Here is a 24544-nt window from a genome sequence, read left to right on the forward strand (position 1 = left end):
CTGCTAGGCAAATCTTGGTCCCTTTGGGTAGCAGCATAAATAGCACTGCTGATCTGAAAAGTTTTTCCTTTTGTCACTGTTGCTCTCACAGCTGCAAAAGCAGGTTGTGCCATCTCTGCCATCAAAGGACTTACACAGCGTGAGGAAAAAGAGGCTGAAGCCAAGATTGCAGCCTGGAGACCATGGTTCTCCACTTGGAAGGGAGAAAGAAAGAATGAATTCTTGAAACAGGTGAGCCCAGGAAACCCTCCAGAGGACCAGCCAATACCCAGCACCACCTTGTTCACATTTTGTTGAGTACTTCTCTATTCAGGTGTTTCTCTTATTCCTGCTCTTCAGGCTCAGACTCTCTTGTGATCCTTTAGGGATCCTCCAGGAAGCAGATAAAAGCTAGCTGGGTCCCTGTGTCAAAATTTTGGAGTGGTTGTATCAGGCAGAGCTGCTGGTGGGGTTTGCTATCAGCTTACCACATCGAGTAAGGATGCAGTTGCCCATTTTTCCCTGGATTTCTTCTGGTCATCTTCTGACCCCTGTGTTTCTGGGCAGGGTAAAATGTTTCGTGCTTCCAGTTCAGTGTCTGGAGGAGCTGCTGCATGTTTTGAGGGTAGTGGGAGCTTAAAAACCTTGCAGAAAAACATACTGAAGGAATGGGGGGCAAATGAGCTAGTGCCTGGGAAACAAGAAACAGCTGCCAGGTTCCAAGGAGCAGTATTTCCCTTTTCTTCTTTTCTGCAGAGGAAAAAAATGTAAGTAGAAATTCAGAGCAGCTGCCAGCTCTTGGCTGGTTTGGCTTAGAGAACAGCAAGAAGGAGAAGAAGATGTGAATCAAAATCACCTCTTTGCCTTTGGTTCAGTGGGGGCATCTGTTTCCATTGTTAGATACTGGCCTGTTGGGTGGGAAATCTGATGAAATATTCTCAGGAATTGTGTCCCTTGGCTCTCTGTGGAAGTTGGCTGACAGATGGAGGTGTAGTGCAGCTGCCGTGGGGAGAACATGAGGTGCAGGTCCTGCCTGTAGATCCTGTTGTGTGCCCAATAGCAAAGCAGTTCTCCTGATGGGTCAAGATGAAAAGGTGATGTGCAAAGCAGTCTCTGCAAGGCACCTGAAGGGCTGCTGTTGTGTAGAGGCAGGGAGATGGGAAGAGTCCCCACAAGGCTGTCAGGGTCCATGAGCTCCAGGGGCAGGAGCAGTCCCACACGCCCTCCCCAAGAAGAGCAGCAGAGCTCTGGTAGCAGAGAGCCATGGGGATGAGCCAAAGGTGCAGATCCCCAGGGCAGCCCCTGGGGACAGGCAGATCTGCATTCCTGCCAGGATATGGTGTCCATGGGTGAGTGTCAGGGCTGAGAGCAGTGAGACCCAGTCCAGGCCACCATATGGAATGCCACCATCACTCAGAAGAACTGTATGAAGCTGGCTTTGCCCAAGGCCACCCTCAATCCCCATCTTAGGCATGACTTGAGCTGGAGAAAGTTCAGGTTTTGCTTTTGTAAATGGTGTCATTGCTTCCCTGGGCACGGTGCAGTGAGGTGATGCAGAAAATGTTGTTGAACTTGTTGCTCACTAGTGGCTGTCTCAGCCCACCTTTCCCTTGTCCTGGGGACCCAGAAGCAGAGTTCCCAAAAGTGCTTTTGAGGCGGTTATTGCTGCTGAGTAGCATGAAAGAAAAGTCACCTGCCTTTGCTGGGGCTCATGATTAGTGCAAAAGTTTGTCAAGTTTTTGTGTTGCTCTTGGAAGAGTTATTTTGAATGACAGGGAAGGTCATTACATTGAGGCAGATTTAAATAGAATCAGAGAAAGTTTAGGGTTGGATGGGACCTCAAAAGATGATGGAGTCCAACCCCCTGCCAGAGCAGGGTCACCTGCAGGAGGTCACATAGGAACAGATCCAGGTGGGGTTTGAATGTCTCCAGGGAAGGAGACTCCACAGCCTCCCTGGGCAGCCTGTGCCAGTGCTCTGTCACCCTCACAGGGAAAAAAATTCTCCTCGTATTTATATGGAACCTCCTATGCTCAAGCATATATCCGCTGTCTCCTGTCCTCTCAAATAAGTGAAGCTTCTTCCTTCTGTTAGAGCCTCTTTCAAGTTTCCACCGTGCCAGTTTCCTCCCCTTTTAATGACTGACAGGATATTAAGTCTGATGTTCAATGGATACAGAAAAAGTCTGCTTCTGGAGGGGGGGAAGAGAAGGACAGAGCTGTAGTTGAGCATGGGGGCCTAAAGAAAGGCTGATATTTCCTGCACATTTTTAAAATAAACTGCAGCTTTCGCCTACATCTTCTACAGAATACATCTTCCTCCTTCAGTAAAGGCCATGTTCTGAACCACTATTTAAAAATTTCTCAGTGTAGAGAAAAAATAGATTGTGTGTTTGTCAGTTCCATAATGAAGCTTGACTGTGCTGACAGTGTGTAAAAATTCCTCTAAAGCATGAGACGTGGTGTTTGTGCTGAAACCAGAAGGTGGGTGGGCAGGTATGGGTGTGTTCGACTTCCCATGGGCACACGAGCATCTCCCAGCAGAATAGTCCCAGTGCTTTTCCAGGTAGGCCTGTGGGTGAAATGCTATCAGTTTGGTGCCTCTTGGTGTGTGACCTGCTGCAGGAGAACTGAGAAGGGCTGGGAACCTGAGGAATCCTATCAGAAATGATGTGACAGCTGTTCTTTTTTTAAAAGGAAGCCCTTGGTTTCACTCTGATTTTGGTACTGAGTCAGCAGATGTTTGTCAAATACAGTCCTGGTGCCCAGCCCTTTACCAATTTTTCATAGATTGACTTCTCTTATATCCTGCTGAGTTCCTTTTCTTTTCTGTTTGTTTGTTTTTTGTCTCTGTCTAGAGCTTGATGAACTTTTTTGGAAGCTGGAGGCAAAGCCTGAGGCAGGCGTGCAGGGAGAAAACCAAACTCAGGCTCAGTGAGCAGAGATGTCCATCCTGGGGAGGAACCAGGAACAACTGGAGAAGCCCAAACAGCAGCTGCATGCAGAGGTGAGAAACATCACCCATCAGTTCTGAGAACAGAAGCCACCAAAGTGGTGGTGGGGGGACGACTCCTTCCTTGAGGAACCCTTTTCTCTCTGCTCTCTCCTACAGAGACAGTGTTCCTTCTTTAGAAGCTTTGATGAATAACAGTGCTGAGAGGGAGGGATTCTTTCTGAGGGAGAAGAATTCTTGCCTGTGGTAGCTCCGGGGTTCTGCCTGGGTTGCTGAGGGGAGTGAGGAGGCTCAGGTGCCTCAGGGAGGAAATCGGTGCCCTTGACACTGGGCAGGTTCAGCTGAGGGGTGGGAGAGTTCCCTTTTTCTTTGTGGTGGGTAAAAGTGTGTTACTTGCTTCAGGAGCAGGCAGCTTCCCAGGACAGAGTGGAACAGAGCAGAGCCCATGACAACGATGAATTCAGAGAGAAAGCTACTGCTCTGCAGAATTGGAGACCTTGAACAGGAGTTGGACAGTGAAAGGACCCTGAGGGAGAGCATTGTTCTAAAGCAAAAATATGAAAAGCTGTATCTGGAGGAAGTGAAAAAGAGAAGATGCCTACAAAACACTGAAAAGGTGGGTACGTGCTTTTTGCAGTGTTTTAAGGGATGACTTTTTTTCTTGTGTGTTTTCCTCCAAAACTTCCTCTTCTGCATCTGGTCAGCATTATATCTGTAAACCTGAGATGGCGTATTTGTGAGGAAGGTTCCTTTAGCCCTCCCTCTGTCTTAATGAACTACAGAAAGCCAATACTGCACTCCATGAGAAGTGCATTAGAAGAAGAAGAAACAGGGTTGCAGCCTATGAGGCATGGGTAAGCATTTTGAAATCCTGTTCTTTACTTCTGCTGAAGAGAATCCATGAGCAGGGCTGTTCCAGTTCGTTTGTAGTTCCAAACCATATGGTCTGTTTCTGTTCCTTTTCTGATTTTGTTTTCCATCTGCACTCTTGTGTCACAGGAGTCTTGGCACTGTTGATGTTTTAACTTGCTTCATTTACATGTTTTTCTTTCTCCCTGAAGAAGACCTTGGAACTGAAGGCCATTTTTCTTTCTTATTCGTCTCCTTAATAATCAATAGTCCCTTTTCCCTGCAGCCAGGTACAAGGTTTGTAGCCAAGTACTGTTTAATGTTGGGTGGAATCTTATACTGGCAATGTTCTGTCTCTTGATGCTTTTGGGTTTTGATTCCAACTTCGTGATAGAAACCCTAAGGCTGCAAGAATGTTGCAGTTGCTATTTGGTCCAATGGAAAGAATGACTGCTGCAGATTACTTTCAGCCCTGATGTATTTGTCCTGCTGTGGCTTCTGTGGCAGTGAAGGCTCTGTGGGGTGAGAGTGCATGGATTTCACCTGTTAGAGTGGAACTTGTTGAAACTCTAGGAGTAGGCTGGTTTACCCCTCCTTGCCAGTTGTGATCTTCAGAAAGTTCTTGGTTGTGAGAGTGGCTGTGTCAGGAGTGCCAGTGCTGTTGTGGAGTTGATCTCCCAGCCTCTGAGTATCATCTCCCAGAGTCTCACAGGGTGCAGCTCACTCTGTGCTCAAGCACCCTGGGTGGGGAGGCAGTCAGTCAACATTGCTTTCTGAAAAAGAGTTCTTGGGAAGGTGAGTGCTGCCAGGGAGCCCAATATGAAGAGATGTGCAGTGAGATGAGAAGTACCTGCTCAGGGGGAGGTTTGGGATAGCTTGTTGGGATATCTTTTCCAGGGAGGTGGGGGGAAGGAGAACAGTGCAGGCAAGTTCTATTCCCCAAAGGGTCTGTATTTTGCCTGGCCCTTCATTCTCTTTTCCAGAAATCAGTGTGCTGGCTTTATTTCCACCCTTTTCTCTTTCCTCAGGCATGGATGAGAACCACAGAGATATGAATGGAACGAATTAGTGGGAAACAAGATTCTTTTTTTCTCTTTATTCCTTTGCACAAGTTAATGGGGTGTGGTCCTGTGGACCTTTTTTCTGAGAGCAAGCAGGAATGAAAATCATGACAGAGTCTGTGTAAAATGATCCCTTTCATAGAATGTTTTGAATCCTTCAGAACCCCACCCATGATTGCTGCTGCTGGTAGGAATCTTCATTTGATCAAAGTTCTCCTTCATTACAGTGCTGATGTTTCCCATGAAGACACTGCTGGGCTGACAGCTGAGGATTATGCTTTTTATTCATGGATATTCCAGGCCTCCAAACTTGAAAATCTGCCGACCGCTCATTGGGGGTCTCATCTTTTCCTTACGCCTCCCACTCCACAACAAGCACCATGTTGTTCTCCTCAGTATGTGTGCCCCAACCCTCCAGGCTGACCATGCAGAAAAAAATCAAATTCTACACCCACCTGCACTGCCTCACCCAAAAGGTTCCTGCAGATGCTAAGATCATAATCCTTGGTGACTTCAACACCGCAGTAGGAAAGAACTATGAAGCCTGGAAAGGAGTCCTGGGCAAGCACGGTGTTGGAAACTGTAATGACAATAGATGTCTCCTGCTGGAGTTTTGTGCTGAGTAGCAGCTCACCATCACCAACACTCTCTTCCAGCAGAAAGACAGCCTGAAGACAACCTGGAAGCATCCTGGATCCAAGCACTGACACCTCACTGACTGTGTCTTAGTGCGCCAGAGAAATGTTGGCCGTGTCCGTCCTAGCCGAGCGGTGCCTGGTGCAGAATGTCCTACAGACCACTGCCTTGTGCTATGCAGACTTACCCCTCTGCTTGAAGCCCAAACCTAAGAGGGGTGGCATCCCAGGGAGGAGGCTCAAAGTGAACCATCTTCCAAAAGGTACAGTGAGAAACAGCTTCCCGGTAAACCTTCAAGCTGGGCTTTTAGATCATCCCATAGATCCCTCTCCTGAAGTGCTTTGGCAGCACATTAACAAGAGCATCCTGCAGTCCTCTGAAGAATCCCCAGGGTTCTCCTCAAAGAAAATCAAAGATTGGGATCTCACCCAAGAGATCCCAGAAGTGTTGACAAAGAAAAGAAGCTCTCAAATTTCACTGTCTTCCAAAAGGTACAGTGAGAAACAGCTTCCCGGTAAACCTTCAAGCTGGGCTTTTAGATCATCCCATAGCTCTCTCTCCTGAAGTGCTCTGGAAGCACATTAAAAAGAGCATTCTGCAATCTCTGAAGAATCCCCAGGGTGCTCCTCAAAGAAAACCAAAGATTGCTTTGAGGAAAACACCTGAGAGTTCCAAGAATTGTTGACAAAGAGAAGAGAACCTCTAAAATTTCACTGTCTTCCAAAAGATCCAGTGAGAAACAGCTTTGGTGAAAACACCACGCTGCAGTCATCACCCTGTAGAAGAAGAAAGGAGAAAAGTCAAACTGCTCACACTACTGAGCTATAACTCTGCTCTCCATTGCTGGAAAAATCCTTGGAAGAAGACTGTGGTTTTCCCTGGAGGTGAACTTTCCATGTGTCATCACCAGCAAAAAAAAAAAAAAAAAAAAAAAAAAGCCTAAAGGAAGCCACTGACAACTCTGGGGTGCAGGTATGTGAAGCCAAATGTTTTGAATTAGAGTCCGGACTGCTAAGTAAAATTATAGAGTAAATTGAGAGTAATTATAGAGTAAATTTTACAATAAGGTAAAGAAAATGAGCAGAAAGTGACTACTGGTGATGGCAGAGTCGTGCAGAGGAAGGTGGTGTTGCTGTCTGAAGTTGGGTACAGTTTTCTTAGGGTGGGGAAAAATCGTTTCCACAATGCTGGGTATTTCCTGTTCTGCTGCTTTATTTCCAGCTGGGCTGTGTTGTTCCTGCAAACAATGCAGTCAAATGCATTTTTTTCCCCCATACAAAATACATCTTGAAGTAAAGAAGATTTGTCTGTAAAAGGCTGATGTGTGTGATTAAACATACTTGGTCTTCCTCTTTGTAAGAGAAAGCTCATGCAAGAAACCTTGGAATTTGGTGACCTTTGATGCTTTCCCTGCATCTGCAAAACATGTGTGTTGGGCCATGCTAAGAAGTGTTTGAAAAGACTTTTTTCTTAGGGTATTTATGAGGGGAATAGGGCAGGCATCCTGTTGGATTATCTGGGGCAGGGCTGGGCAGAGGGGTCTGGAGTCCTGTGTAACACCTCAGGGGAGAGGGGAGCACATTATTCTGACTTTGGGGACATGGTTTAGTGGTGTTGGTTTCCCAGCTGGACTGGAGGATCCTAGAGGTTTTTTTCCAGCATTAATGATTCTGTGATCCTGTCCACACAGGAGGCACTGGCCCAGCTCCAGAGGGAAAGCCATTTATTCCATCAGCTGCTGCACAGGGGTGCTTTAATGACACTTTCCACAAACTCTGCTGAAAAGCAAGTTTCCATGCTGGAAAAGATGAACAAGGAATTAAAGGCCAAGTGTGCTGGTTTAAGAGAAGAAGTCTTAAACTATGAGGCTGAAAAACTAAAAAAAAAGGGAGGTAAAGGACACACTTTTTGCATATTTGAAGGCTCTAAGCAGTGTTTTGCTGTTCATTTCTGCATTCTGTCTTTTGGGACCTGCCTGTTCCTCAAAAAAGTCAATTTCAGCCACTAAGCTTTCTCTTCTCTATTTTGTGATGTGCAGCAATATTTAAATTTCTTCTGTGTGGCTGTGTTAGGCTAATTAACTTGTCAGAAGACTGATTAGAATGTTAAAGTTTTTTTCTGCAAATTCCACCAGTCCCAGGCACAGCAAAGTTTTAAAAGTTGCTGTACCCATTTTGTTAATTTTTATTTTCTGGAAAACAGGAACTAGTCCTGTTAGACGCTGTTTGTCTGTGAATAGTGATGTGCACAGTGCTTTAAAATTCCATTTCTTTCTTCCTCTCAACCCTGGGGTGTTTGAGTGAGGTGAATACCTGCATGTGTCAGATATAACCACCTTATTCTTCATTTTTTCAGTTTCTGTAAAAGGGAAGAGGGGGAAGAACTCCAGGAGTGCTGTCAATGGTTTTACCCTGGGAAAAACTTTGTATTCCTAGTGCCAAAACACCAGGTTCCTTTGGGAGATGGTAGTTGGGTGGGTGGCTGGAGGAAAGGAGGGACTGTCCAGATTTATGAAAGTTGTTACTCTAAAATTAACTTGGTATTAATTTAATGTCTTAATTTAATTATTAATTTAATGTATTAATTTAATTCTTTGTAGAATGCAGAAAGAGACCCAAGAACCATCTCATACAAAGTCATGCCTTTAGTCACCAGAGTAGTATCTGCAGTCAACCTGTGGCTCTTGCATCAAACAGGTTGCTTTGGGTTTGGTTAAAAAAAATAACATGATTCAGTGTATGCTGGTGTATTGTTCAAAAAGTATAATATTATCTATACTATAATATTTTTTTATGTATTAGAAAACAGAAACCTCCATTAGCTGCTCCGTGAGTTTGGAGGGGCTGACTGCTGGTGGCAGGCAAAAGTTTCCTACTTTTTGAATTCAAGACAGTTGTAACTGAATAATCAAATAAGTTAAAGACAGAATTCATGTCCTTATGACTTTTTTCATGCTCATCTAACCATTTCATTTAATGTCAGAGAGGTGACATTAAAAAGCTGTCTGTGGCAGAAGCTTCACTGGAAGTTGCTACGAGGCGCTGCAGGAACCTGGAGGAAGCCAACCTGGCTTGGAAAAGGAATTGGGAGAGGCTAAAACCAAGGTAGATGAAGTTGTCCCAAAATTCCAGAGCAAACTCCGTTCACAGATTGCTTTGAAGCTTTAGTGCTGAGCAATCCCAAGTCTTGGTAACTCTTGCAGGTTTGGCTCCTATGATGTAGGCTCCCCAGAACCCTTCAGGTCAAATGGGTTTGGTCATTCCTAATCTATTCCTACCAGAGATAATTCTTTGTGTCTGAATGTTTCAGAACTGATGGGGGGAAAAAAAAAAAAAAAAAAAAAAAAAATAGGAAAAGCCTACAGAAAGCTTCATGGAAGGTGGAAGAACACACTTCCCATCAGTGGCTGCAAATCCAGTTTACCACTCAACTCACCTGGGACATCCTGGTTCTGAACAGAAGTCCAAGTCCAGTAGGAGGCATCCCAGTTCACCCATAGGAGCAGAATTATGGATGAACAGGATTTCCTCTTCTGCAGCCAAGGTAGACATTTTGAAATCCCATCCTCACTTACAACTCATTTGCAGGGATTACTCATGGTGTAACTCCTCCTCATCCCAACACAACATCTAGGTGTGCTAGGGGTGAAAAGTTTGGGTTTTGAGTGCTGTTTTCCAAGAGTGCCCAGAAACCAAAGATGATGCCATAGGATGTTCCCAGCTAAGCTTTAAATAAAATTTTCTTACCTAGGATGTCTGACTACAATAAATAAATCTGCAACAAATCTCACTTCATACTTCAGTGTGGGAGATCCACTGTGTGTAGGAGGCATTTGGGTTTGTAGAGGGGTTCTCCTGGAGGAGCTGTGAATTTGGTCACTGCTCTCCCTTTAGTCCTGCAGAGGGGGCCCTTCCCTCCACTCTGCTGGTTTATGGCCTCACTTCTTTGGCCCTTGGAGTTACTGCCTGTTTTTGTGTGGATTTGAAGAATGTTTTAGAAGTTTAATATTGCACAATGTTAATGGTGTGTTTTCTGTATAATTCTAGTACAGGTGGGAACTGGATGAATTTGCCTCTGAAGAACCTGGACATGGTAATGTGTTATGTAAAAGTAAAAAGATGACTGCTCCTACCTCTTGAAAACAACATCTTGAAATCTGTTTAGTTCCTGTGCTAAGCACAGGGTTTTTTTCCGCTAGCTTTACACTTACTTGAACGTGGAAACTTTCTGCTTACAAAATGCTTTGTAGAGCTTTAAACAGCTGCCTGAAAAAAAAAAACCCAAAACAAAACCCATCAGAAAGGAATCTTACCTATTTCCTCCACACAGATACACTTGGCTTAATCTGAAGTCACCTTTCACTGGAGTTAATCCTCAATCACAAACATAAAAGGAGCCCTTACACAGAGTTTCAGACTTCAGCCATCACTTCTCCTCCCTTGTCCAGTGGCTGCCTTCAGCACTGACCCATAACACACACCCTCTGCTGTCAGTTTTTGGTCTTTGCTGTCCCTTGCTCATTGCTTGTGTTTGTAGCTCCTCTGTTGCAGTCTTTTTATTTGAATAGGCAAGAAGAGGCTAATCAAAAGTTATCCTTTCTTTAGGGAAAGCTCACTCAGTAGTGTTCAGGCAATCGTCAGGGGAGTTGAATGTTTGTCATCCGTGGCATCAAACCTGTTCTGTGATGTGAGGCCTGATGGCCCAGGAGGAGTTGCACCTATTTTGTGATGATTACTCCAGAGTCACAGCTTTGGAGTGACCGGTGCTGTTTGAAAGCAGGAAGCCCCTGAGCCAATTTCCTTCTGTTGCTGTCTGCTTTTAACCACAGAGAGTGTTCAGCTCTGGCTTCGTAGCCATAATGTTCTGACAGTGACCTCTTTGCCCCTCTCTCCTGTAAAAGTAACACGAAGAATCTTATCTCTTTTCTTGCCAGACACTGATGAACTTTAAATTACATCCTTGGGAGCTGATTCCATATCTTGTGATGGATTAGAAGACATGAAAAGATGTTTCTGTCAGTCTGAATAAATGTTCTTAGTTGGTTGGATGGATGACAGCCCTGTTGCCCTTCCCTGGTATTTTTTTGATGCGTAGTCCCCCTCCCCTTTGCCATCCTCCCCTTTACCCCCCCCTTCCCCCCCCCCCCCCCCTTTCCCGCCCTACCCCCTTTCCCGCCCTACCCCCTTCCCTTTCCCCCCTCTCCCCCTCCCCTTTCCCCCCTCTCCCCCTCCCCTTTCCCCCCTCTCCCCCTCCCCTTTCCCCCCTCTCCCCCTCCCCTTTCCCCCCTCTCCCCCTCCCCTTTCCCCCCTCTCCCCCTCCCCTTTCCCCCCTCTCCCCCTCCCCTTTCCCCCCTCTCCCCCTCCCCTTTCCCCCCTCTCCCCCTCCCCTTTCCCCCCTCTCCCCCTCCCCTTTCCCCCCTCTCCCCCTCCCCTTTCCCCCCTCTCCCCCTCCCCTTTCCCCCCTCTCCCCCTCCCCTTTCCCCCCTCTCCCCCTCCCCTTTCCCCCCTCTCCCCCTCCCCTTTCCCCCCTCTCCCCCTCCCCTTTCCCCCCTCTCCCCCTCCCCTTTCCCCCCTCTCCCCCTCCCCTTTCCTTTTCACTTCCTACTCCCCTCCCCTTCTTTTTTTTGTACTTTCTGTAAATAAAATCATCTGGATTTTGGCTTTGAATTTTTCATCAGTCTCTGGCTCTTACTTCTTGCTGCTGCCACATCTGCTCCTCTTTACACTTTTTCATTTTCTGCACACCTGGTTTATGGAATGGAATAGAAAAAAAAACCCACATTTCCAATTTACCCCACATTTCCATTTACAACCCTCCCAGGAGGGCAAGCATTGGGGTTGCGATAAATAGGAGGGGGGAGGATGTTGATAGGCGGATTGGTTCTTTGATAAATAGTTTTACCCCCTCCGCTATTGGCTGGAGAAGTCCGAATGGGCCTACAATGTTGGGTCCTTTGCGGGCTTGTGTGTAGCTTAGTACTTTTCGTTCTACCAGGGTTAGGAAGGCTACTGCGACTAGGATCGGGACGATGTAGGAGAGGGCCTGCCTCAGAGCAGGAGGGAGTGCTGCTTCTCTTGATTTGACCACAAGCACATGGAATGGATGTGGCACAAGGACTCCTCCCCAAAACATACACTTCAGAGGACCTCAGAAAGTCTCTCAGGATCACCCCAGCTTACCCCCTAACCCTCTGTTACTGCAGCACAGCAAAGGGACTCTCATGATGCGCTTTGCAGTGCCAGCCAGACTGCACTGTTAATGCCAAGAAATGCTCCCTGAACACTCTCTGCTGCCCATTTGCCACAGAGTTCTGATATAACACACTTAAAAAAAACTAAAAGAAGAACAGGTTCCAATCTAGAGTTCATTTATATTAAAAAATTAATTCTATGGGACAGAATCCTGGCAGTAGACGTGGAGCACACAAATCACAACAGCCTGACAAGGCCAAAAAGTAACAAATCAGCAACTTCACAAAGCTTCTTGTGCTGCTCCTCCTGATGCCTGCACTGAAGTCACCAGGGAGCACAGTCAGTGCTGACAATACAAACCACCTCACGAAAAGGTAACATCATTTTCCTCTTGAGCTCCTCCATAGATAAGGATCCTACCTCTTCCGTCCACAGCAGGTGCACCCCAAAAAATTGGAGCAGCTCCTGCCTGCTCAGGAGATCGAAGTGCATCCCCTGCAGGAGCTTCTTCTGTGTCCTCCAGTTTTGCCAGCTAGTGACTTACACTGCACAGAGAAAGAGAGGAAATAGAGTTGGTAAAAAGAACCACATGCTGGCACCACAGTTAACACCAATTTATTATCCCCCCCCCCCGCAAATGTTTTCAAAAATTCATAAACTCCTCAGTATTTGTATTGGTAATACACACAGAACTCACTCCAGCGTTCCCCGCAGTCACGTTCACCCTATAAATAAACATTCCCACCTTCCAAGTTATTAACTCCTGCTCAGAACATTTTTTCAGCCTGCCTTCTAGGCACAGAGAACCACCTGAGAGAATCTCAGTGCTAACCAAAAAAAAAAAAAAGCCCAGGTAACAGAATTGCTCTGGTACCACCCCCCCCACCCCCCTTCCACCCTCCCAAAGGAAGATAAAAGGGGAAAAGGGAAGAGAGACTTCAAGGTGTGAAAATAAGACTGGAAGAGGTTTAGTGGAAAAGGAAGAGACAGATCACGTGGGATGAGGAGCAAATCTGCAAATCCATAGGGAAGAGAGACTTCAAGGTGTGAAAATGACATTGGAAGAGGTTTATTGGAAGAGACCACACCGCATTCTAATCATAAAGTTCAAAGTTTACCGTAAATGGCCATTGAGATCAGCATAATCCACATCTATCCTCCCATCTTTGTCTTCATGGGAAATATTGGCTGTGGAGGATTGGTTGTGTGACAAGGGCCATGTAGACATGTTGCAGATGGCTGAAGAAGTTCTTGGGAAACATCAAACTCAGCTAGTCTGATCTGCCGATGTTGCATGAATGTTGCTAACTACCACCTCGTATGGGCACTATGTCCTTGACTGTAGCCATTATACAACAAAAGGGACTTGTGGTTAGCTAAAGAATGTAACAGAAGGATGTAGATAACCAAGGAACTTAAGGTGGGGTTGACATTTAGAATAATATCCAATAGGGTGGTTAGATTACAGAATATGTATTAGCTTATTAAGGACTGCAAAAATATAGTGTGCTATAATCAATAAATGAAGCTTGCTGATAACTCATATTGAGTGTCCGAGTCTTCCCTCGCTGCGACAATTGGCTCCGTGAGAAAGGAGAACTTTGACCAAATACATCTCCCCAACAGAAGCAGCAATCATGAGTGGGGTTCTGAAAGATTCAAAACATGCAATGCCATGGATCATTTGACACAGACACAGTCATTATTTTCATTCCAACTTGCTCTCGGAAGAAGTATTTTCCCCATTCCTTTACAATGAACACATTTGGATAAACACTCAAGGAGCAAACCAAAGTCTTTGCGTTCCTGGACCCCCTCCTAATCCTGGATCCCCTCCTATTCTTGGACCCCCTCTTATTCTTTGACCCTCTCCTCCTTCTGGACCCCCTCCTTCTTCCTGGAACCTCTCCTATTCCTGGATACCCTCTTATTCCTGGACCCCCTCCTCCTTCTGAATCCCCTTCTCTTCCTGGATCCCTTCCTCTTCCTTGACCACCTCCTCCTCCTGGACCCCCTCCTTCTTCCTGCACCCCCTCCTTCTCCTGCTCATCTCGAGCATGCACATCAGCTCCTGCTTTCAGGAGATCTTCTAATATCTCCTCGTGTTCTTCAGTGATAGCAAGAGTTAGTGAGGTACTGCCCTTCTGAAAAGTCAGAGAAATGCATCATCTTAATAATCAAAGTAAAAAAAAAAAAAATCTGTAAAAGAAGTATCGATGCAACTTTCTGAAAGGACTTCTTGAAGAAATATTTATATTTACCTTATTCTTGGCACCCAGTTTGGCACCATGCTTGATTAACTGCCCCACGAGGTTTTTACTACGAGCCAGGATGGCCAACTGGAGGGCAGTGTTGCCATCGATGTCTGCAAGATTTGGGTCGGCACCCTGCTCTAGCAGAAAAGTCACACAGTCTTGTTCTCTGAGCTGTACTGCCTGGGAACAACACACACACACACAAAAAAAAATGAAGGACTTCCAGAATTCACATTTCACTCCATCACAGCTCGCCCAGCTTCTGACCACTGGCAAAGAAGAGCACCTGCAAAGATGACCTGACAGGTGCCTGTTCCACTCCAAATCCAACAGGCGTGTTTCCGCACAGCTCTGCGCACAAGAGTCCTGCCAGACACCTCTCCTTTCATGCACACTCAATAAGCCCCTCTTCCAAGAGCAGAACTTCTCTCACTCACCTTCATCAGGGGTGTTGTCCCAAAATTATCAACAGCATCCAACTGGCTGCCGTGCTTTACTAGAAATGTGACGACCTCTGTGTGGCCGTTTGCAGATGCCAGATGGAGAGGTGTCCTGAGAATTAAATATGGGAGCTTAACACTGACAGACAAGGAAAGAACCAAAGCTGTGGCACCACCCAGCCCGGGGGACCCTGCTGCTCCTGCTGCTGCTCCAACCCCGCACACATCACCCACAGGGCAGGAGAGACCTCAGCAGCTGCAAGAGAACCCTGCAGGGAGAGCAGGGCCAAGCAGCAGCCCAGCACCTCCAGGAGCACTGGCGCCCACCCAGCAGCTCCCGGCACTGGAAAGCTCTCAAGTTCCCCCTCCCAGCTGACAGGGCACATCTTGCTTTGCAAGCAATCAGCTCCAAGGGGATCCCACACAAACTCTGCAGGGGGGATGCTCCCACAGGCCACCCGAGCATGCTGCCCGCAGCCCCTCACCGATTCTCCCTGTCACGGCAGTCGATGCCCCAAAATCTTGATCCACGAGTTCCAGAACCTCAGCCAGGACAGGTGACCGTGGGCAGCAGCGAGGTGCAACCTGTTCAGATCTTGAACCAGGAGCAGCTGGAGAGACACAGCGCAGCACAGCTCAGCACAGGAGCCACAACGGCAGAGTCGCCCCTAACAGCAGTTGCCAGGGGCAACGGTGGGTGGGGCCGAACCACCTGCGGGGGGGTTGGGGGGGTGGTGGGGGGGGAGGGGCCGAACCAATTCACAGGGGGAAGGGGGCTGAAGGAAAGGAAAAGCCTCCTTTAATCCTTAAACCTTGCATTGGTTTAAGCTTCAGCATTCATTCATTGCCACTACAGGTGACAATGGTCCCTTAAGTATCTGAGAGAAGCTGAGAAGCTCTCCCCCACCTCTATGAGCCATACAAAGAGCTGGTAGAGTTCTTCTCCTGGAGAGGCTTTTTCATAACCAATTCAAAGGAGTTGGTCTCTTTTCCCAGGCAACCCTCAGCAAGACAAGAGGGCACGGTCTCAAGTTGTGCCGAGGGAGGTTTAGGTTGGACATTAGAAAGAATTTCTTTACTGAGAGGGTGATCAGACATTGGAATGGGCTGCCCAGGGAAGTGGTGGATTCTCCGTCCCTGGAGATATTTAAAAAGAGACTGGATGTGGCACTCAGTGCCATGGTCTAGTAACTGTAGCGGTAGTGGATCAAGGGTTGGACTTGATGATCTCTGAGGTCCCTTCCAACCCAGCCAATTCTATGATTCTATGATAGAGAGGGTAAAATAACCCTTCTTGTGTAACCCAGTTCTTTTCTCTCACTTGTCATCTTCAAATGGCAAACTAGCTTCCTCTGACTGCACAGAGCTCACTGCAAAAGCTCCATTGCCATTGCACAAGTGCAGGGTGTTTCCCTAGACAAGTCTAACCCATAACTAGAGGGAAATGGACATCTAGAATTCTCCTGGCCTACCAGGAATTACTGGCAGGACACCTATCTTTTCCCTCACTCTGGGGAAAATGTCAACACAAATGTTAACTGTCACCATGCCACATGTGTCACACCAAGCTAGACAGAAAATCATCTTAAAAGTTCCCTGCTGCAAACACATCCTCTGCAGGCCCCAGCACCAGCCTGACCTTCCACAGGCAGCCCAGCTTTTGAGCAGCCAGCCTGAAATGAGCCACTAATGGCTGTAATTAGCCCCATTGCTGGGCATCAGCCAGGAGAGAATTTAAAGGCAACTTGCCTCAGGCACTGAGTCTCACTGGTGTCTGCTGAGCTGCCCATAACAAAACCCAAGCTTTTTCAAGTACTGCAGAGAAGTCAGGACACAGCTCCTAAGGAGGCAGAGAATCATACAATGGCTTGGGTTGGAAGGGACCTTAAAGATCATCAAGACCCAACCCCCTGCATGGGCAGGGACATCTCTCACTAGACCAGGTGTCACAAAGCCTCGTCCAACCTGGCCTTGAACACTTCCTCGGAAGGGCATCAACAACTTCTCTAGGCAACCTCTTCCAGTATCCTGCCACTCTCATGAGGAAGAAGGTTTTCCTAATATCTAACCTAAATCTATCCCCTTTCAGTTTAAAACCATTAATCCTTGTCCTGTCACTACTCTCTCTGGTGAAAAGCCCCTCCCCAGCTTTCCTGTAGCCCCTTCATGGACTGGAAGGATCTCTAAGGCCCCCCCAGAGCCTTCTCTTCTCCAGGCTGAACAGCCCCAACTCTCTCAGCCCACCTGAGAGAGGTACCTCTCAAAGCTTTTCTTATTCCTCTTTCCACCCCTGGCAAGATTAAGTTCTACCTGGGATGGATGTGGCTCTCCTGCCCTGCTCCCCAGCTGCTCCAACCACCTGTCTACTCCTCCTAGGGTACCTGCCCTTGCATCCCCCCTCTGCATGCTTCCTCCTTCATTTTGAGGGCTTTTACGAGCTGCTGGCTCATCCATGCCGCCCTCCCGGAGTTTTTCCCCGGCTGCGGGATGGGGAGAGTGGGGAAATGCCAGCTGCCAGCATGGCCCGGGAACCAAGATGGCCGCCGGGCAGCCCCCTGCATGCCCCGGGACTACAGCTCCCAGCATGCCCCGGGACTACAGCTCCCAGCATGCCCCGGGGCTCTCCTCCTCTCCTGCTGCCTGAGCCCGCCCGACCCCGGGGCTGCCCCGGCCCCCGCCCAGCTGGGAGGGGGAGCAGGAGGAAGGGGATCTGGGCAGGGAGAGAAGGCAGGAAAAAGAGTGGTGAGGAGCGGGAAAGAGATGGAGGGGAAGGGGGCAAAGAGGGGGAGAGGGAGGGAGGGAGGGAGGGAGGGAGAGAGAGAGGAGAAGGGCGGGAAGGAGGAGAGAGGGGGGATGGACAGAGAGTGGGCCAGGGGCGGGCCAGGGGCCTGAGAGAGACAGAAAAGGCCCCAGGAGAGGGGAGTGACAGAGGGGTGGGAGAGGGAGCAGGAGAGAGGGGAAAGGGTGAGGGGAGGGGCAGGAAAGGGGAGAGGCTGCAGGAGAGAGAGGGACAATAAGGCCAGGAGAGGAGAGGGAGAGAAAGATGTGGAGACAAAGAGAGAGAGAAACAGCAATAGCTCTGAGAAGAGGCAGGGAGGAACTGGGAAACGTTGAGAGGGAGACAGCCAGTGAAAGCCCAAACTTGTGGTGGGCAAACGAGAGAGAGGGAGGGATGAAGAGCTGGGGGCAGGGAGCTGGGCAGAGCCCCAGAAGAGCAGTGATGAGCAGCTGGGCCAGGCCCCAGCACCCTGGGCTTTCTTTTCAAAGATGAAAGCTTGTTTTCATTTTTAGGGTTTGATTAGGGACTCTTGGTTTGTTTACCTGGTTTCTTCAGGTTGTTTTTTTGTTGTTGTTGTGCTGGATTGTGTTGTGTTTTCTGTCTTGAAACCATCATTTCTGGTCTGACACCTCTACAGCAGGGAGGGCAGTGTGACTGATAGTGTGGTCTTGCATATTTCTAGGGAGTCAGTGGAAATTTGTGGTTGGAGCCATCTGCGTCGCTTACCTTTGATTTCTTGAGTGTAAATCATGCAATGTTTTTGCTAAGGTGCAAAAATGAAATGGGAGAGCAGCTCTTCCTCTCTCACACACACACACACACACACACACCTTCCCCCAGCTGAAGATGAACAAATCAAATCTCTGGGGCTGTGTTCTTTTATGAAACGTGTGTCAGATACCCAGCCCCAGGGGACTTGTGCGCAGAGAATGGCTGCATGGGCCTGGGGCTTGCCCATCATCACCTGGAAGGGAAAAAGGAAAAACCAGGTGATCACTGGGGACTTGTTCCCAAGAATGTTTCTTTCTATATCCTCTTGCACTAAGAGACACTCAGACACCCTGAGCCATCCCCTCCCTTCACTGGCCCTGTGACCACCAAGCCCACTGCATCTCCCCCAGGCTGTTCTGCCATGGCTGGTTGCTGACAGGAGGGGACACGGGGAGGTGGCAGGCTGGGAGTGACAGGGGGGACATGGGGTGGTGAGGGTCTGGGAGAGTGAAAGGACATTGGGCAGTGATGGGCCCAGGGCTGCTGAGGGAGCCATGGCAGAGCCAGGGGGCTGCTGGGGGTTGGCAGTGGGTAGTGAAGGCCTGGGGGTGATGGGACACTGGGCAGTGACAGGCTGGGGGGCAGCAGGGACAGCAGCATCTTGAAGAAGAAAAGGTGGGGTTAGGGACTGAATTTTGTCTTCAACATGTTTTACTCTGTGCATCAGAAAACTAGTTTATACTCTGCTTTCACTACTTAAGGTTGGACACAAGTGCTTTATTTGGAGTTCTGATCACCTTTTTTGTTCTTCTAGAAGCCAGTCAGAGCCAGTGAGTGGAACATGAGGAAGGCAAAGGGAGCCAGCGAGTGGAACATCAAAAGCTGTATGTAAAATCACAGTCTTACACTTTCTATTGCAGCCTGCGTTTACATCCAAACAATGTACCCTTGTATTAATTTCCCAAACATTAACTTAAAGTATTTTCCAATAAAACACAGTCTTTGTTGTAAATGCAATGTATTTGATTCAGCATAGCAAAACTGTGTAATGCCATCATTTGCACAGGTTTTTTTTCCTAATTTTTTTTTTTCCTAATTTTTGAAAATGTTACCAAAACCCACTGTTACTGTTATCTGTTACTGTTATACTTGGTACTGTTTCTTACTTTCGACTCAAACCAACATATCCCAAACATTTTGAGGACACCTCTGTACAGCTAAACAATTCCTTTTTGTGTCTGTAAATGCCTGGACATTTCTTCCTGAAGCTGCATAACTGAGGTGAAATTGTTTGGGCCCCTCTGAGTACATAAATGTCTTCAATAGATTGCTATCAGTTAAAGAATTGTTTCTCCCCAAGTTGGTATTCTGCAGTTCTGCATTTGATCTTTGGGCTTTGTCTGATGAAGCAGTTCAGTTGAATAGTTTGTCTGCACATGAAAATGCCAACAGCCCAGTGGACACATTCAGCACAAGATTGGAGCCCAGTGCCTTTGTGGGTAAAAGCTCTGTCATTTTTCTTCCCTTCTGCCTGCAGGACATGTTTGGATCTGGGTGACTTCAGGTTTGGATGCTGCTTCCATTTCCCAAAGGTTCAGCCTTTCTTCAGGATACCACCACTTGGAACTGACACTGGGAAAAGGGGCAGCATTTTTCTACAGCTTTGCAAACTCTGTCCTGCTGCTGCTAAAATACAGATAAGGAACACAAGGAAATACCTGACTGGTAATGCTCTAGATGTTGATTCCACCACCTGGGGTGGAATCATATGATGTGTAACTCTGCATTTCAAAATAGTCCTTCCAGTATAAAAAAATCACTAAGGGGTGGGATGTTTTTTTTTTTTGTCATCCTGATTTTAGGTATAACTGAATTTTCTTCACTAGAATGGGGTGAGGCATTACATTAACCCAGAGTTGTGGGGTCTGAGCACTTGAGAAGCTGTTAGGAGATCTGAATGTAGAAATTCATCAAGTGTGTGTCTGTGTTGTGTGAAGAATACAGCCTCTGCTGGTCATGGAGTGGTGTGTCATGTTTCAACTTGAAAACTTCTTGTCTGTAGGTCTGAAACCACTCAGTCTGAATCTGACATCAGTGATGCTGTCACTGATCAGTTTGAATTCCTTGCTGCACATGAATGTCTCTCTCTGTGAGCGTGAGTGTAGCTGGCCCAGGGACCCTGGTAATTCCCACAGTGCATTTATCCAAACCGCATTCATAGTATTTACTCTAATTCAGATGGGGTTTTATTTCTTGAAAACAGGTATGTAAAAACCCTTTCATTATTTTTTTGTGAAGAGATCAGTGACTCCTCTGCACTTGTTTCTCTGGCCCAGCTTATTGAGGTATATGGAATTTCTTGTCAAATACTTAAAAAAACCCCAAGAGTCTTTGCTTTGTTATTTTAAATCTTATGTTATGATCTGTAGCTGGATAAAAAGAGATGTGAACAAAACTTTGATTTTTAATAATTTGAAGTCATTGGTTTAAGTTTACAAAATGTTTCTATTTGGATACTATTCTATAGAGGGTTGATCCCAGGCTGGGAAGACAGGAGGGGAGTACCTGATCAGCCTCAGTGTAATCCTGCAGTATTATTCAGCTTCAAGACACAAGGAAGCCCTTCAGAAGCTGTTCACCATTTCTGAGACATTTTGTTAATTTTACGTTAGAAACCCAGTGTTGGCAGAGTAATTTAGTTGGCTGTAAGTTATGGACATTTCAGTGGGTCTGCAACAGTTAAATGAGGAGTGTTGAGCCTAAACTGTCGAGCCTGATCCCAGAGTTAGAAAGAGCACAGGAATTCCAAGGAGTTTCATGCTGGAGGTGAAAGATCCCAATACAAAGGAAGCTCTGCTGACAAGAATGGGGAAATATGCAATACCAACTCTTAATGCATAAGTATGGAACTAACTGAACTGACCAAAAAGGGAACAAGAGAAATCATGGGGAAGCATTGGAGTGCCAAAGCAACCAAAAAAAAGTAGTTTAATATAAATGTATTTAAGACGGCTTACATGAGGTGAGCAGAATTCCATCTCTTGCTTCCTTTGATAAAATCCAAAGCTTGGAAAATTTTTCCGTGTGCCTGTCTTTAACTTTTTCCATGTAGCCGTGTTTAACTTTTGTGTTTTTCCTTCCCCACCCTGCCTCCAGGGAAGCATATGCCAGAGGAAAGAAGAAAAAGCCTTTCTCTTTATCCAAAGAGCCCTCCTCCTCTGATGGTCCCATACCTGATGAGTCCTTGTGTGCTCTTTGCAAAGCCCTACTGACTGATGCAGCTTTTATTCCCTGCTGTGGGATCAGTTATTGTGAGGAATGCAAGTGTTCCGTGCAGGTTTTTTTGTTAATTCAAAACAATCACATCTGATGTTCTGAGAGCAGAAACAGGAGATAACAAAGTTGTAACAGTGAGACTCAGAGCCTGAGGCAAGTTGCTGCTTTTAAATTCTCCCCTGGCTGATGCCCAGCAATGGGGCTAATTACAGCCATTATGGCTCATTTCAGGCTGGCTGCTCAAAAGCTGGGCTGCCTGTGGAAGGTCAGGCTGGTGCCGGGGCCTGCAGAGGATGTGTTTGCAGCAGGGAACTTTTAAGAAGATTTTCTGTGTAGCTGGGTGTGGCACACGGAGCATGGTGACAGTTAACATTTGTGTTAACATTTTCCCAAGAGTTAGGGAAAAGATAGTTGTCCTGCCAGTAGGACTCATTCCGATGGGGGAGAGTTTCTCAGCTTCTCTCAGATGCCTTTTTCTTTCCTTCGTTCCCCCCCCCCCCCCCCCGTGAATTGGTTCGGCCCCTTCTACCCCCTCCCCCCCCCCACAGGGTGGTTCGGCCCCGCCCACCGTTGCCCCTGGCGAGTGCCGTTGGTGGTGACTCTACGGTTGTGGCTCCTGTGCTGAGCTGTGCTGGTCTCTGCCTCTCTGGCTGCTCGTGCTCCTCGCCGTTGGTTTGCTCCTTGCTCCCGCCTCATCCCTGCCTTTCTCCTACATCCCCTGTCCCTGCCTTTGCCCTTCCCTTCTCCTGACTCTCCCTTTTATACCCCCCCGGCTCGGCCGGCTGCCTCCCACTGCTCCCGCAGGGCTGTGCCCGTGCCGCAGCTCGCAGAGCTCCTGGGATGGGGCTTTTCAACAAGAAGCAGAAGCTTCCCTGCTCTGGCAGCGCTCCTGGGCAGCCCCGCGCTGCTGCTGCTGCCGGCACCGGCGCCCCTAAGCCTCAGCAGCAAGGTCTGGGCAGTCTGCACGGTGCGGCTGCCCGCGGCCACCTGGCCTGGCTGAGGCGCTGGCGCTGGTGGATCAAGATTTGGGGCATCGACCGCCGCGACAGGAAGAATCGGTGAGGGGCTGTGGCCGCTGCTGGGACACCTCGGGTGGCGTGCGGGAGCATCCCCCCTGCAGGGTTTGTGTGGGATCCCCTTGGAGCTGATTGCTTGCAAAGCAAGATGTGCCCTGTCAGCTGGGAGGGGGAACTTGAGAGCTTTCCAGTGCCGGGAGCTGCTGGGTGGGCGCCAGTGCTCCTGGAGGTGCGTGCTGCTGGGCTGCCGCTTGGCCCTTCTCTCCCTGCAGGGTTCTCTTGCAGCTGCTGAGGCCTCCCCAGGTCTCTCCTGCCCTGTGGGTGATGTGTGCGGGGTTGCAGCAGCAGCAGGAGCAGCAGGGTCCCCCAGGCTGGGTGGTGCCACAGCTTTGGTTCTTTCCTTGTCTGTCAGTGTTAAGCTCCCATGTTTAATTCTCAGGACACCTCTCCATCTGGCGTCTGCAAACGGCCACACAGAGGTCGTCACGTTTCTAGTAAGGCACCGCTGCCAGTTGGATGCTGTTGATAATTTTGGGACAACACCCCTGATGATGGTGAGTGAGAGAAGTTCTGCTCTTGGAAGAGGGGCTTATTGAGTGTGCATGAAAGGAGAGGTGTCTGGCAGGACTCTTGTGCGCAGAGCTGTGCGGAAACACGCCTGTTGGATTTGGAGTGGAACAGGCACCTGTCAGGTCATCTTTGCAGGTGCTCTTCTTTGCCAGTGGTCAGAAGCTGGGCGAGCTGTGATGGAGTGAAATGTGAGTTTTGGAAGTCTTCCCTTTTTTCGTGTGTTCTCAGGCAGTGCAGTTCCAGCACCAAGCCTGTGCTGGTTTTCTGCTGAAGTGTGGTGCAGACCCAAACCTCAGAGACGTTGTTGGCAACACCGCCCTCCACCTGGCAGTCCTGTCTTGCAGTCCTAAAGTTGTGGAGCTGTTACTTGATCATAATGCCAATCTTGATGCCAAGAATAAGGTACATGTTTCTATTTCTAAAGGAAGTTGTTTCAGAAAGTGGCAGCAATATTTCTGTTGAAGACTATTTTTGACTTGGATGATTAACTTGGTGTATTTGTCTGTCCTTTCAGGAGGGCTTTACCCCACTCAGTCTTGCTGTCTCCAAAGGTCAGGTAGAGACAGCTGAGTTTCTCCTGAGAATGGGAGCTGATGTGCATGCTCGAGACCAGCAACAAAGGTAAGGGGTTTATCCACATGGGTCCCTTGAGTATTCTTTCGGTGGGATTGCTGAGAGGCACAGCAGCCTCCATGTGCACTGAAGTGGTGTGCGTGTGGCAGCTTGGTGTGACCATGCAGTTGTGTTGACTCCCTCTCCCATGTTCTTGTTGCTTTTAATGGAACCTGCTTTTTCTTTTGTTCATTGTCAAGTAATGGGAGAGCAAGCTGAGAGCACGCAGGAATGAAAATATTGACTGTCTGTGTAAAATGATAACTTCATAGCACATCTGGATCTTTCAGAACCCCACTCATGATGGCTGCTTCTGTCGGGAAGATGAAATTGATCCAAGTTCTCCTGCATTACGGTGCTGGCATTTCCCATAAAGATGCTGATGGGCGGACAGCTGATGATTATGCTTGTATTTATGGGTATCCCAGGTAAACGTTTAACTTTTTGGTTCAATGAAGTGGTCGGTTATAAGTGTGGCTGTTGAATAATTTTGTTGTTCCTTCTCTGATGTGGTTAGGTGTGCTTATAAGTGTGGCTGTTGAATAATTTTGTTGTTCCTTCTCTGATGTGGTTAGGTGCGCTTTGTTAAAAGCTAGGCTGAAAGAGTGTACCAAGCAGGAGTTAATAACTTGGAATGTGCATCTGTAGGATGAAGGTGACTGCAGGGAACACTGAAGTGTGTACCAGCCCTGCAGAAAGTTCTGTGTCTTGCCCTTCAGAAGTACTTAGGAGTCCCTGAATTCATGTGAACTGTGTAGGATGAATAAAAAATGGCTGTTAACTCTTCTGCTAAATGTTACCTGCCAGGAAGTGGTTGTTTTTAACAACTCTGTTTCCTCTCTCTCTCTCTTTCTTTAGTCTTAGTGAGCAGCTGTCAGAAAGTGCAGCTCCAAAGAAGGCAGAAGCAGCTCGTGCAGGTGACATTAAATTGTCCTGGGATCAAACGCCTACCTCCTTCTCTGAGGTTTTAAAATCCAGTCTGTCCTTACGAGGCCACATAACCCTAAAAGAATCTTAGGAAATTAATATTTTTATGCAATGGAATTTAGTCTTGTGCTTTGCCTCTCAGACCCTACAGTGGAGGTTTTATTCTCTCTGGGTTCTTAAGGGTGTTTTATCAGAACTGTGTGGCAAATGGACAGCAGATAGTGTCCAGGGGACATTTCTTGGCATTATTACTGCAGTCTCTGGCTGGCACCATGAAGCACGTGTCCTGC

At 47.7% G+C, this 24544-nt stretch overlaps 1 protein-coding gene and 1 long non-coding RNA gene across 2 annotated transcripts in view; both read left to right on the top strand.

Moving 5' to 3' along the window:
• Positions 1–24544, top strand: part of LOC139803945 (ankyrin repeat domain-containing protein 7-like) — a 226787-nt gene that overhangs the window by 80616 nt on the left and 121627 nt on the right. The window lies entirely within an intron of this gene.
• On the top strand, positions 16998–20602 carry LOC139804143 (uncharacterized). The gene is made up of 4 exons (XR_011729287.1): positions 16998–17105; positions 19391–19578; positions 19916–20002; positions 20381–20602. It is a non-coding gene; the product is annotated as an uncharacterized lncRNA (long non-coding RNA).

This window comes from Heliangelus exortis, chromosome 17 (genome assembly GCF_036169615.1).
Source record: "Heliangelus exortis chromosome 17, bHelExo1.hap1, whole genome shotgun sequence".
In the NCBI taxonomy this organism is placed as follows: domain Eukaryota; kingdom Metazoa; phylum Chordata; class Aves; order Apodiformes; family Trochilidae; genus Heliangelus; species Heliangelus exortis.